Consider the following 15,391-nt stretch of genomic DNA (forward strand, 5'->3'; position numbering starts at 1 on the left):
ATAATTTGTATGTGTTTGTTTATGTTTTCATTTCTTATATTTACTTAAATAGGAAAGAGAAACTTTATATACTTTATAACATAAAGTATAATTAAAGGCCAAAAGTTAGCAAAATAAGACACCCTAAAGTATTACCAGAATTGTTAGAAAGTATGGAAAATGAATTTATATTAAGCAGTTTGGGCTAGCTTAAATATTTTCAAATATTATTAAAGTTTATCTCACAAAGGAAGTATGATTTGTCTTTTTTTAGGAAGCCCATGTTCTCTGTTTACACTCAAAACTAAATGTTATTTGTATGACTGATAAAATTTAAAAAACTCCACTGGCCTGTTTACCAATTGAGTTGGTTAATAAAACATTTTATTATCTTTATGGATTATTTCATATAAGTTACTCATCAGTTATCAATAGGAAACCACTATTAATTGTTCTTCTGTAATTAAATCTATAGTTAGGGAAAATATACAATTAAATTTTTATCTTGATTCAGATCTCAAAAGTATTCCAAGTTAAAAAATTCTACAGGAATACCAAGATAGATGAAATTTGATATAATTATTATAAATTAGCTTTGTTAAATACCTCTCTAAGTTTACTGAGCTTTCAATTCTCCTGAGTTATTAAAAATATTTTATAAAATTCGATATCCATACTTATGTTTAATTTTAGAAAATGGGGGGAACCTCGGTGGCTCAGTCAGTTGAGCAGCTGCCTTCAGCTCAGGTCATGATCCTAGGGTCCTGGGATTGAACCCTGCACCAGACTCCCTGCTCAGTGGGAAGCCTGCTTCTCCCTTTCCTTCTGTCTGCTACTCTACCTGCTTGTACTCTCTCTCTCTGTCAAATAAATAAATAAAATCTAAAAAAAAAAAAAAGAAAGAAAGAAAATGGAATATGCTGTTACTTGGAAATTATTCACAATAGATGTTTTAGAGTTGAATATTTTTATTATCATAGAAAAGAAAAGCTAACTCCATTTTGTGGTGTCTTAGTTTTAAAAACCCTGTACCAGTTGAAAATTCTCAATTTGATTAGGGTAATGAAACAAAACAAACTATGTATATTTCTGCATGTCTCTGGTCTCTTATCTGCTTTCCTAATAAATCTGAAGGAGCACTGCATCTGTCTTTCTGTTTACACAGGTGAAAGAGAGAGCTGGAAAGGCATTCCTAAGAATGGATAGGCTCCTGTATATTTTGTAGGGTTCAGGAAAATTAAGTGAGCAAATTTTTTAAAAAACTCTTTGAAAGGATAATGTTGCATAAAAGAAAATAATAAAAATCACATTTCATCTCAAATCCTTATCACTTATCCTTATCACTAACAATAAAATAACCACTTTCAAATATAGGAATAGACTATGTAAGAAGCATCAGAAACAAATATGTTAAGTACATTCATAACACACGTTTTATAAAGATTGATCGAATTATTTTAAAGTCTTCAGTGTCGAAGAACAAAAATTTAACTGAGTAGATTTGAAGATGTAACTGACTTTACTCAGGGACTCAGAAACCAGCAACCCCTCTAGAAAATTTACAGGCTCTCTGAGGAGTTGTGCAAAATGGAAGGTTTTTATAGGCAGAAGGAAGAGGGTGAGGGGAGAAAGTCATCAGCAAAAGAAAAGAAAGGGTTGTTTTGGGTCAGGTGGCATCATACAGATTATTTCACTAATGCTAACTAGGAAATTTCAGATTGACTTTTGAGAGATCACACTTCTGGGAGAGTCTGAAACTGCAATTAAGTCAAGGACTGCTATCCTGGGGGCAAATGACAACATTTTGGGCCTGTTGGTTTTTTTTTTCCCCAACACTATTTAAAGTAAGTTTTTTTGATTGATAAGAATAAAATGCCATTTGATAAAGCCAATCTATAGATAGAAGTTGTATATTTCCAAATGGTGGAGAAAAGAAAAAAAAATTAGAAATGAGTGTGGACTTCCTCTGTATTTGGCCCGTTTTTGTTATTTTTCTTTTAAGATTAAGTTATTTATTTGAGAGAGAGTGCGAGAGAGCAAGAACACACATGAGCAGGGGAGAGGCAGAGGGAAAGAGAGAGAGAATCCTCAAGCAGACTTCCCTAGGAGTGCGGAGCCCCACACAGGGCTTGATTCCAGGACCCTGAGACAACATTTTTAAAATTTACTTGTCAGTGTACGATAATTAAAACCTGGAATTTTGGAGTGTTCTTATCTGTCCATGTTTAGGGACCTTTAAATGCTGCAATATGGAATTATTAATGTCAAATAGAGACTTCCAGGCTTCCTTTGAGATAGCTGAGGTTTTACCTAGAATTCATGCTAAAAATTCATGTAGCATTGTTTTCTGCCAGGTATATAGTTCAAGAAAAGCTAAAAGGAACTTTATAATCCAAAGTGGAAATGAATTCCCTTGCCTCTCCTAATGTACACAAAAAATCGAGGAATTAAAGATGGACAGCATTCATACAGTTTATCTATTTAAAATTTGAAATCCAGGGGCGCCTGGGTGGCTCAGTGGGTTAAAGCCTCTGCCTTCGGCTCAGGTCATGATCCCAGGGTCCTGGGATCGAGCCCCGCATCGGGCTCTCTGCTCTGCAGGGAGCCTGCTTCCTCCTCTCTCTCTCTCTCTCTGCCTGCCTCTCTGCCTACTTGTGATCTCTCTCTGTCAAATAAATAAATAAAATATTAAAAAAAATAAATAAATAAAATAAAATAAAATTTGAAATCCAAATTCACAAAAGACATTTCATCCGTCATAGGTATTCTATAAAATAGATATGTTACTATCTATGCCCTCCATATTTTTCACTTGTCTGAGATCTATGCTGAAAGTCTATTATCAGTGGTTCTTGAAATGTGATTCCTGGACCAGCATTATCAACATCACAAAGGAGCTAATTAGAAATGCTAATTTTGGGGTTCCTGCCCCAGATCCATTAGATAGAAAACTGGGAGGTTGAGGCCCAGGCATTGCTGATTTATTACTAAATACCAGTACTAGCTCTTTGCCCCTCTGTGTCATTCATACTACCTGAAAGCTTGTGAGGAAATTGGATTCATGTCCCACCTGAACCGAACATATTGGATCAGAATCTGCATTTCAACAAGATCCCCAGGAGATCTTCAGGCACAGGAAACTTCAAGATTGGCGTGTGTAGTTTATCCCTTGAGGAACCTGCAAAAACTAATACATGAACAACACAATGAGCCAATTAGAGTAGGTGACACCAGTAGCCTCAGCAGCAAGTCTGTGGTAGAGATCTGGTAAGTAGATTGTCTCAGTTCACCTTGTAGCCTAAACTCAAGCCAGCTTGCCTCTTGCCCCCCACAAAGCAGACCCTCCCACTCTGTGTTCTTCTGCACCTGGATCGCCAGCTCTGTGAACTTTATACCTAAGAGTGCCTTGCCCTGGAGAGCATACAATGACACATAAGGTAACCAAATTTAGATAGATGTCATGTTCTTTGTTGCTTTGCTTAGTAAATTTATTCTGCTAACCCATAATTTAAAAAAATCACATTTTGAGAGTAATTATTTTTGATCAAGCCTATCCAATATATTTACCAAATCATGTTTAAAAATCAACCTGAATAATCCTGATAGTTTAAGCAAAACACATTCATAGTTTCCTGATTTCGTTTTGGCATATAGGTCTCTTGCTGTATTCTTTTCTGACTGAACCAATTTATCCCCACATACATTTCTAACGTTTTATTTTTCTGGGTGTAGCTGACTTTGACTATTATAGGTGTGGCTGAGAACCTGTCAGAACCAGTGGTGTTATATAAGTCAGCAAAGTCTGTCATGATTATTTCTTCCTGTTTCAGACTGGGTAGAAGAAAATTAAGACAAATTTTCAGAGTTGTTTTGATTATGGCATAGTGCATTATTAATATTCAATACATATGGTACCATAGAAAAATAGAATATATTTGTTAAATATGTCAAATATTAACTATTAATATTAAATACTGATTTGATATTGATGTTTTTATATTAAATATATTTGAAGGTAAACATTAAGAACACTGTTGATGCTTACAAGCACATGTCCTTTGGTATTTTGTGAGGGTGATGGCAGAGATGGCTGGCTGTCTACCTACTACCTCTTAAGTTAGTTCATTAGAGATGGAGCTCTGATTTCAGTCAGGCTGGCTATGTGCCTCACTGAGAGACCACCATTTCCCACCCCACCCCTGATCCAAGTGTGACATGCCCTAAATTCTGGCCAGTGAGAAGTAAGTGAAATGCTGTGTATAAGATTTCTGAGTGGTGTCTTAAAGGACCTGATTTGGCTAGAAAAAAAAATTTTTTTTTTTTTGAGTAAGCTGTACACCAAATGTTGGGCTTGAACTCACAACCCCAAGATCAAGAGTCACATGGACTACTGACAGCTTTCCAGGTACCCCTGCTTCCCCCCAGTTGTATTTTGCTATGCCTAGAACACAGGATGTGATACCTTGTGCTCAAGCAATCCTGTTGTGAGTTCCAGATTGGAAGCCATCAGCCATTTGTTGAGAATGGAGGAGCATAAAGATGGAGGCTGGATCCCTGGTAACTTTGTGGAGCTGCCTCCAAACCTGCTCTGGATTTCCTACCTCTAGACTTGTTCATGCGAGTGATTAATCTGTGTGTGTTTAAGCAATGAAATTTTAGGTTTTCCATTAAATGTAGCTGGATCTTATCTGATATAGGGAGAGAACAGAGACTGAATGGAAAGAATTGATATACCCAAGCCATGATTCAATAAACTTGGGAACTTGTTTTCTTTTGGCTAAGATTTTAATAATGGATAGACTTGAAGACATTCCCGTGTTTTCTTTCCTTCTTCTTTTCTTTTCTTTTTATTTTTTTTGAGAGAGAGAATGCTCCAAGTGGTGGGGGGGGAGTAAAGGAAGAGGGGGAGAGAGAATCTCAAGCAGACTCCGAGCTGAATAAAGAGCCTGAGCAAGACTCAGTTTCTCTACCAGGGGATCATGACCTGAGCTGAAACAGAAGTCAGACACTTAACAGACTAAGCTGCCCAGGTACCCCAAGACACACATTTTTATTTTGGGTTTTTAAAAAGATTTTATTTATTTATTGGAGAGAGAGAGAAGAGCGAGTAAGCAAGAGAGAGGGGGAGAGAGAGAGCAGGAGCAGGGGGAATGGGTAGAGGAAGAGGAAGAAGACTCCCCATTGAACAAGGAGCCTGACATGGGGCTCAATCCCAGGACCCTTAGGTCATGACCCGAGCTAAGGCAGATGCTTAACCCACTGAGCCACCGAGGTGCCCCACACACATTTTTAAATGTTGCATACCACTTCCACCACTTCATCTTCTGCTCTTCTGAACTGTGTGATCAAGTTGATATGTTCCCTTAAGTCTGAAAAGATTCAATATTTTGTTCCATTCTAACAGCCTGAGGCATAGTCTCATCTTTCAATTAATTAATATATAGGTAAATAAAATTTATTTTTCTATTTATCCAATGAATTTCTATCATAATCTGAAACTGTTCTTATGCCAACTCAAAGAGACTTGAAAATGAGTAACGGTGCGTTTGACAAACACGGGAAATTACAGAGGTTTCATCATGTGACAAGACAATGTTATGGTTTTGGTATATGACAAATGGTGAGTCCATAAGCTAATAGACACAGTTGGAATTCCACTTTTTTACATTAGTGGCTATAGAAAAATGCATTTTAAAAATTATCTCAGTGAATTGGCTAGGACTTGCCTTAGAGCATTCGGTAACAGAAATAAAGTGGCTTAGACAATGTAAAAGTTTATTTTTCACTAATGTAAAACAAACTCAAAATCTTAGACTTGTATGGATGCTTTAAAAAAATAAACTAAATTAATTTATAATAAAATAATAAATAATAAAATAAAATAATAAATAAATTAATTAATTTATTCAATCCAATAAATTAATTTATTAATTAATAATTATTAATAATTTATTAATAATTAACTAATAATTAATTTAATAAATTAATTTATTTATTATTTTACTGTTTTTTAAAAACATTTTTAAAAGAATTACCATGAAGGGGAAGCATTACAGATTGGAATCCATTGAATCTAAAGATTTCTCCAGAGAAATAGATATCTAAAACTAAGTCAAAAAACAAATAAGAAAATCAGGAACAAAAATAAGCATGTGTGAGAGAAAATATATTTACTTTTAGTAATATACTAATGAATCTCATAAATTGATATGAAAATAATAAATTACTAAGTAAAATGGGCAAAGAATATAAGCAGGTCATTCACAGAAGAAAAGACAGTTTAATTTTATTTGAACAAATGAAAATATTCTTATGACTAGGTTTAAAGCAATGAAAAATTAAACATCTGTTTACTACTATATTTCTTTCATTAAAATTAAATAATTTTTAAGTACATATGGTCAGGAAAAATTATGGAGAAATAGAATCTCTCATAAATTACATCTATAGGCCAAAGTGTAGTCAACAAATGTTTTGGGAAAAAAAAATATGAATATATTGCTATATTCAGATTAAGACATTTTACCCAAAATGTAAACTTGTGATTTCTTTTGAAAACTTGGCAGTTCTGGTTACACTGAGTCTATATTCCCAAAGGCTACCAAAGGCCAGCGCACTCTGAACTTGCCCTGTTCATGTCTCAGATGGGAAGGCTTCAGTTATCATTTATTAGGACACTTGTACTATTCTTTCTTTCTCTCTCTTCTTCTCTTCCTTTCTTTTCTTCCTTCCTTCCTTCCTTCCTTCTTTTCTTCCTCTTTTTCCTTTCCTTTCCCTTCCCTTCCTTTCCCTTCTTCTTTTCCTTTTTCCTTTCCTTTCCTTTCCTTTCCTTTCCTTTTTTTCCCTTTCCTCCATCTTTTCCTCCCTCCCTCCCTCTCTCATTCTTTCTTTCTCAATATGGAATGCTTCATGAATTTGTGAGTCATCATTGCTAAGGGCCATGCTAATCTCTGTATCGTTCCAATTTTAGCATGTGTGCTATGGAAGCCACTGTACTACTATTTTCTGAAGGTAAACTTAGGAAGAGAAAAGAAACAAGTTTTCTGTACTTTTACTTTTTCAAAACAATTTCAGAATAATTTAAAAGGGCTGCTTTTTTTCAACAACGTGCCTTATTTTGATTTTTTTTCCTGACCCCTGTAGGCATTAAGGTTTGGATCTACTTGCCTTATATGAGTTTCAACATAGAAAGAATTATGTTACCTTTTGGCATACAATATAACTGACTTCTTCCCTGTGTTCATTGTTTATTGTTTTCTCTCTTCTCCCTGCTTTTGAGTGTAAGCTCCACCAGAACAGTGCACAGCACATAAAGGGAACTCAATAAATGTTTTTTAAAGAAATTTATTGAGTGCCTACTATGTGCAAGCATTCCAGAACTCTCTTTTCCTGAATATTATCTCATTAAAAATATTAACAACGTTATTCCAATTTAGGCATTATTATTCCTATTTACTAATAAGAAAACTTAGGTGGAGAATGGTTAGCTAACTCAAAGAAGCTCAGACTGCTAGGTTTCCAGAGAGCCAGGATTTAAATCCAAGTCTGACCAAATGAACATTCCTTTTCTAACAGCCCTCCGTATCCATAATACAATGGAAAAAAAAATATTTAGGACTTCTTAGTCTTAAAAGAAAATTATGGGTCCTGTGACTCTAGGTTACTTATTCATGACCTTCTACAATGTAAATTTCAATCCTCAGCTGGTAGATTTCCATGTGAGGAGGGTGACAAAACACAGACTTTTTTACATCAGAGTAATCCTCTCCACACTGGAATTTATGGGTTAAGTAGGTGAATTGTTTCCATTTGGAGTTGCCCTAGTTATATGCATATTGATAACAATCAAGTTTGCATTTCCAGATTGGATGTCTCTTGAATTCCACATCCATATTCTTTATTACTTATTTCTAGCTTCAAGGCTCACAGAAATAACAAACTCGGTGTCTTCAAAAGCGAATTATTTAATGCCTTCTTAAATGAGCACTTTGCTGCAGTCCTAATCTTTGTTACCAACAATATCATCTCTCTTTGTCCAAACATATATCAAACCCAGGATTCTGCAATCATCTGGGCATTTAAAGAATAGAAAATTAATGTACTCCCGGAGGAGACAGATTTATAAATGACGTAATTACAGCGCTTGGGTCAGGTAATAAATAACAGAGGCACATGTAAAAGCCTGCATGCACACAAAAGACTTGGAAGTGCTTTTCCTCACATGGGGAAGTTAGGGAAAGCTCTATGAGCAAGGCAAAGGAGGCATTCTAGTTGAAGTGGAAGTAAGCTTTCCCAAACCAAAAGGGCCAAAAACAAAACAAAAGCAAAACAAAACAAGCAAAGAACAAGAATAACCCAAGTTCCAAAAAATACAATTTGAAAACCACTGTGACGGAGGATGGATCAGAAAGCTGTTGAGTTGAAAGACCCATGAAGATGATCCAGATGAGAGATAAGGAATCAGATAAAGCAATTAACCTGGAGATGGATGGATATGAGTGTGAGAAAGAGATGATGTCTAAGATGACTCCCTGGTTTCTTTCTTGAGTAAGTGAGAGGATCATGATACCCTTAACTACAAGGAAGAGAAAAACAAAGTAGTTTTGTTATGGAAAGACAATGGCTTTGGTTTGAGACATTTTAAACTTTAAGTATAAGTGGGAATTCCAGGAAGTTATGTCCTTTCTCAAAGTTGGAAAGAACATGACTGATGCTCTCCACTCCACTTCCCACTCTGTTACTTAACATCTAAGTTATACATCCTTAAACACCAGAAGTTCACTTAGGGCAGGGACCACGTTTTAAATTGCTTTCTATCTAAGTAACTGGTGGTATAAATTTTTTTTTTTTTCCTGTATGAATATTCAAAGCATCTTCTCTTACCTCTGCTTAGAAAGGACCGCCTAGGCATTTCCCCTTATACCTCTTTTCTCCCCTCTACTCTAGACTCTAGGATTTGTTGTGAAAATCAAGCAAACCAGCAATATGCTAGTGAGGATTACTATTGAGAGAAGTAAGATGAAAGTGAGAAGGAAGGATGTGAGTTGTATCTCAATAAATTTGTTACAAAAAAGAAAGAAAAAAAGAAGAGATGAGAAAAAAGAGCTCAGAGAATGAGGAGGTAGCCTAATTTATGTGGTGATAGTTGTTGTTGGGAAATAGAAGGAAAAAGTTAAATTCAAATTTTCAGAAAGCAGCAACAAACTGAACATGCGACATCTGGAAAGAAGAAAAGATTATAAAAATGGTTGTAGCGTATTAAGAACACCTGCTGAGAAGGCTAGAAGAGACTAGAATTACTTGAACAGGTTGGTGTTTGACCCTGTTTCCTGGAAGGCTCCTTGGGCCGAGACTGGGCCTGGCAGGGGGCAGCTAGGAGCACCGGCACAGTTGCTGGCAGGCAAATGTGAGACAAATGGCAACATTTGTGTTTGGTTTCGCTCTTCAGTTTTATTGAGGTGTAACTGACAAATAAAACTGTATATACAAAGCATACAATGTGATGATTTATTATACATATATTTTATGACACGATTATCAGAATCAGGTTAATTAGCAAATCCATCATTTCTTATGGTTACCTTGTTCGGTTTGTGTGTATGGTAAGAACACTTTGGGGTCTACCTTCTTAGCAAATTGCAAGTACAAAGTACAGTGCTGTTACCTATAGTCACCAGGCTGTACATGAGATCTTCAAAGCTTATTCGTTTCATAACTGATGGCTTATACCTTTTTTTTTTTAAGATTTTTAAATTTATTTATTTGACTGACAGAGATCACAAGTAGGCAGAGAGGCAGGCAGAGAGAGAGGGAAGCAGGCTCCCTGCTGAGCAGAGAACCTGACGCGGGGCTTGATCCCAGGACCCTGGAATCATGACCTGAGCCGAAGGTAGAGGCTTAACCCACTGAGCCACCCAGGCACCCCTGGCTTGTACCTTTTGACTGACATCTTCATCTCTCCCCTACCTCTCAGCCTCTGATAATCACACTTTGATCTTCATCAGGATATCTATCTATAGCTATAGCCCTATCTATTTATCTATCTATCTACCCATCTCTCTATCTATCCAGTATTGACTAGCTGGCTTCCCAAAAACTGATTAGATGAAAAACCCAACCATAGTTAAATACATGAATCCCTGCTATTACTTTCTCTGGAACAAACTTCATAGAATTGTCTGTATGGAATACATCTTTGTTGCAAATCAATTTTTATAATTAAGAATCCTGGGACTTTTTTTTTTTTTTTTGGTTTGAGCCTCATGTTTATGACCACTGTTTATTAACGTTTTTCATATGCTTTCTGCAACTAGAAACTACATAAATCTCTCATGCCTCCTTTTCAATTGTTTTGAAGGATCACAGCCTCTATATGGGGTTACTTCTCAGATGCCCTAGTGTAAATTTCAGGCTTGCTTATAGCTAATGGATTAGCTACACTTATCTCAAAGCAACATCATAATTTGTTAATAATTAGCCTATGGATTACAGGTAGTTTGATTTTATATAATCATATATATATAATCATATATAACATACATATATATATATATATATATATATATATATATATATAAAATGTGTGTGTGTGTGTGTGTGTGTGTGTGTGTGTGTATATTTGTTCAACAAATATTTAACAAGGGCCCACACTGTGACAGTCACAGTTGTAGCCACTGAAAGTGGAGAAGAATATAAGAACTCATGAAAATGACATTCTAATAAGCAGAGATAGACCAAAAAAGCAAAATAAGTAAAATACGAAATACGAGAGACAGATGGTAGGATGGAGTGTTATGGGAGACTAAAGCTCTCACCAAGACCAACAAGAGACCTGGATTAAATACGAAAATTTATCTATTTTGAGATATCAGAGAGTTGCAGAATCAACAAGAGCTAGAGAAGCTGATATTCCAGGGGCAACAGCACACAGAGAAAGGGGAGTATATTCCCTGTAAGATAACTTCACTTTTTCCCCAGGGAGCATTTGAAGCTACTGACACTGGCTAACTGCTAAGAACTCAGGCCTGGCCATAGCAGAAGGCGACTGCACAGGGAGAGAGAAATGGGGAGCTTCTGGCAATTGCTCAGGCATAGCGTGACAAAGACACTGGAGGCACTGCACTTACTTCCAGCTTTCCCTTTGAGACATTTGCTGGGTTCTAAACCTTCATGAGGTGGGACGCTAGCAAAAGCAAAACCCTCGGATAGACCAAAAGCCACTTCCACGGTCTCTTAGTGCAGGAGACAAAGACCTGCGGGGGGAAAGAGCCACAGTGAACCCACCAGGTTCTTAGTTAAAATCCACAGGAAGTCATCAGGGGTTTGATGTTTCAATTAGTGTGGACAGGGGAGGCCCCAAAGAGAAGGGGCACAAAGGTCCAAAGCTGAAGCGGGTGAGAGAGTCACAGTGTAACCATCAGAGGGAGGAGTGTTCTGTGCAGAAGTGAAAGCCTGAGGAGGAGTATGCCCAGCGTGTTCAAGGAAGAGCTGAGCCCTCCACCCCCCAACCCCCCTGGGGCTGGCAGCACAGCACGTGATTGGGGAGTAAGAGCTGGAGTCCAAGAGACACACGGTGGGATGTGTCAGCCCCCCTGGACCACTGGACCAACTCTGGATTGGATCTAAATGAGATGAGAAGCCTCAGAGGGATTTTTGTTTTTAGTCTTTAAACTTTAGAATCCTTCTAGAGGAGTTTGGATAGAGAAATATCATGACCTGACCTATTTATTACCAAGGACAGTCTGGCTGCTGGATTGAAAAGAGACCAAAGTGAGGCATATTGGAACCAGAAAGACCACTTAGGAGGTTTTTCAAATAACCCAGGTGGGAGACAACAGTGGCCTGGACAAGAATTGACATGGTGGGGGGCTCCTGGGTGACTCAGTCTTTAAGTGTCTGCCTTTGGCTCAGTCATGATCCCAGGGTTCTGTAATGGAGCCCGGCATCGGACTTCCTGCTCGGTGGAAGCCTGCTCCTCCCTCTCCCACTCCCTCAGCTTGTGTTCCCTCTTTCCCTGTGTTTCTCTCTTTCACATAAATAAAACTGTAAAAAAAAAAAAAAAATGGACATGGTGGGAAAGGGTAGACGCCATGTATATTTTAAAGGTAGAGTTCATAAGATTTATTGACTGAATGGATTCCGAGTATAAGAGAAAAAGAAGAAGTCCACAAGATGTTTTGATGGAAACAATTGGGAAAGATGGAATTGTCATTCATTCAAAAGGAAGAGACTGTGGGCATTGTCAATGGGGAAGATCAGGAACTCAGAACTGGAAAGATGAACTTTGCAGGGCCTTCTGGACATCTAGGCCAAAATGTCACATGGATGGCTAAAGCCTGGAGTTTAAGGGAAAGGTGGGGGCTAGAGCTTTCTGTTTGCCAACCATCAGCATGGAGATGGTGTTTAAAGTCAGAAGCCTGGGTAAGATCAACAAGGGATTGAGCAGGGATAGAACCAGAAGAGAGGTCCAATCACCGAGTCGTGGGCACTCCACTAATTAGAGGTCATGGAGGGGAAGGGGAATCAATCAGTGAGTGCAGAAGGAAAAAGAGAAACCAAGTGAAGATGGTGTTTCAAGTACGGTATGCAAACTCTCTGCAATTAAGACAATAATGAGAAATGGAAAAATTACTATTACGGAATTATGAAAGTGCCCCCAACCTTTGTAAAGACACTTTTGGTGAAGCAGTAGGTGAGAAAATCTGATTAGAAAGAGCTCAAGAGATATTCAGGAAAGAAATAGAAGACAATAAATATAAAACTTTTTTTCCTAGAATTTTTTTTTTTTTCTGTAAATGAGAACAGAGAAATGGGGTATGATAGCTGGACAGAGAGCTAGGACTTGGGCAGAATTTCCTGGTATTTTTGTTGTTGTTGCTCTTTTTGTTTTTATTTTTTTTAGGTTTAGTTGATAATGGTACTGACAAGGATAGTGATGGATTAAATTGATGCTGTAGGAGACAAGGAGCAGAACTAGTAGCACAGTGCTCTTGGGTAGGTGGGAGGAGATGGGAATGAACACACAAAGGGAGAAGTTGACCTTAGCTGCGCACCAAGGTGGTTCATCCATAGCACTGAAGAAAAGGCCACTTGGATGGTACAGATGCAGGCAGGTGGTAAGTGTGGGGAAGCTTGTGAAAGTTCTTGATGGTTTCTTTTTTCTCTGTGAAATAGAAAGCTAAGTCAGAATGGAAAGTGAGAATTAAGGGTGATATACAAGAGATTTGAGCTGAGAAAAGGAAATTTTTTATTATCTTCAGATTGTATTTTTTTCATTTTTAAAAAAAGATTTCATTTATTTATTTGAGAGAGAAGGAGAGAGCACAAGTAGGGGATGGGGCAGAGGAAGAGGGAGGGAGAAGGGGAAGCCGATTCCCTGCTGTGCAGGGATCCTGACAGGAGGACATGTGGCTGGATCCCAGGACTCTGGAATCCTGACCCAAGCCGCAGGAAGGCAGAAGCTTAACTGACAGAACCACCCAGGTGGCCCAGAAAAGGAGGTCTTGAAAAAAAATTGCAAAGGAGAATGAGGGGTGTCTGGGTGGACTAGGCAGACAGGGTAAGGCGGTGGGCAGTGTTAACTACAACTTAAGACAGTGATTGTGACCTTAAAGTGAAACTCCTGAACTTGGGTATGAGTTCATCTTCAGTCACATTCAGCTGTGAGTGTGCAGTAGCTGGGAAGCTGAGAGTTCAATTTAACTAGGGAGTAACTTTAACCAAGGGGAATCAGCTTCTGATTTTGTGAGTTCAACTGGTGTAAAAGGATGTTTTATGGTTTTAACATGCAGTTCTCTAATTTTTAAAAATATACTTTGTAGGCTTTGAGATTCCTCTACTGTAAAATGCCTGCTCAGGCTCTGCCCATTTTTCTTTCTATTGAGGTTTCTGTCACGTTCCCATTGATATGTGGGAGTTCCGTGCATGTTCTAGATACTATTCCCTTGTCTGGGTTAGTCATAACTAATGTCTTTCCCAATCTATCATCTGTGTCTTACATGGTGTCCTTTGTTGAATAGAGAGCCTGACTTTAATGTAATCAACTATATCTTATTTTATTATTATTCCTATTTGATATATGCTTTTGAGGTATCATTTCAAATATCTTTCTCTACCTCTGGGTCACATATTCTCCTATATCATCTTCTGTGGACTTTATGTCTTTGTCACCACAGGAAACTTTAAACCATCTGGAGGCTGCTTTGTATGTGGTGTTTAGTTTTATTTTTCTCCAATAATGATTCAGTTTTCCTAATGCCACCACTAAATAATTTCTCTTCTTCTCAGTGGTGTTTTTTTATCAGGTATTTTATCTGATATTAAGTTCTCAGATATTTTATCAGATATTATTAAGTTCTCACTTATGCACTGGTCTCTTTCTGAGTTCTAAGTTAAAATTCTTTAGCATATTTATCTGGTTTGTTTTTTTTTTAAGATTTTATTTATTTATTTGGCAGACAGAGATCACAAGTAGACAGAGAGGCAGGCAGAGAGAGAGAGGAGGAAGCAGGCTCCCTGCTGAACAGAGAGCCTGATGCGGGGCTTGATCCCAGGACCCTGGGATCATGACCTGAGCCGAAGGCAGAGGCTTTAACCCACTGAGCCACCCAGGCGCCCCTATCTGGTTTTGTGTCAAAAAAACACACTAGAAATTCTCACATTTTAAAAAATATGCTAACACATGTCCATCATGCATGAGATCCGATGAGGAACTCTCATCCGACTAAATTTGATCCAAGACCTCACTTTAACAGGACAATACATATTAAAAATAGAGAAAGGAAAACAAAGAATTACTGATCAAAAGAATGCTCCAGCATTACTCATTTATTCACTCATTTACTCGCTCATACAACAAATACTTATTCGGTATCTATGGGCGGGGATTCATGATGGATAGAGCTGGAGATGCAAGGCTGAGCCCAAAAAAGCAAGTTGCTGAAGTCATGAAACCCTGCACTCTTCGATGAGAAACAAACATTAGTCAAATAATTATCCCAAAAATTTAACGTTGTAATTGTGACAGGTCCTCTGAACAAGTTTAATGGGAAGGCTTGACCTCATAGACAGATTTGACCTGGTAGAGGAGAAAACCAAAGGTAATATTTGTAGGGTGGACAGGAGGTTACCAGGCTGGAGAGATGGAAGAAAGTTCCAGGTTGTGGAAAGAGCATGTACAAAGCACCTATGGTAGAAAGGACCTGAGTGCAAAAGTCTGAAAAAAATTCAGATGTGTTTGTGTTTTAGTATTTAGAAGTCAGAGCAGAAGGAGCTAGCCACGGAGAACACATGGGCACAGCCAGCAAGAGAAGAAGAAAACAGGACACATTGCTGTCAGAGAAGCCAAGAGCAAGTATGCTCTAGGCTAGGCGATCTCACAGAACAGTGTATTTCTTGTCCCTTGGTCCTTTTA

At 37.8% G+C, this 15,391-nt stretch overlaps 1 pseudogene; it reads right to left on the reverse strand.

Annotated features, from left to right (window-relative positions):
• Window positions 1-6,870: 6,870 nt before the first annotated feature.
• Window positions 6,871-6,970, reverse strand: LOC125082751 (uncharacterized; annotated as a pseudogene).
• Between the last annotated feature and the right edge of the window lie 8,421 nt (window positions 6,971-15,391).

Source organism: Lutra lutra, chromosome 12 (genome assembly GCF_902655055.1).
Source record: "Lutra lutra chromosome 12, mLutLut1.2, whole genome shotgun sequence".
Lineage (NCBI taxonomy): Eukaryota > Metazoa > Chordata > Mammalia > Carnivora > Mustelidae > Lutra > Lutra lutra.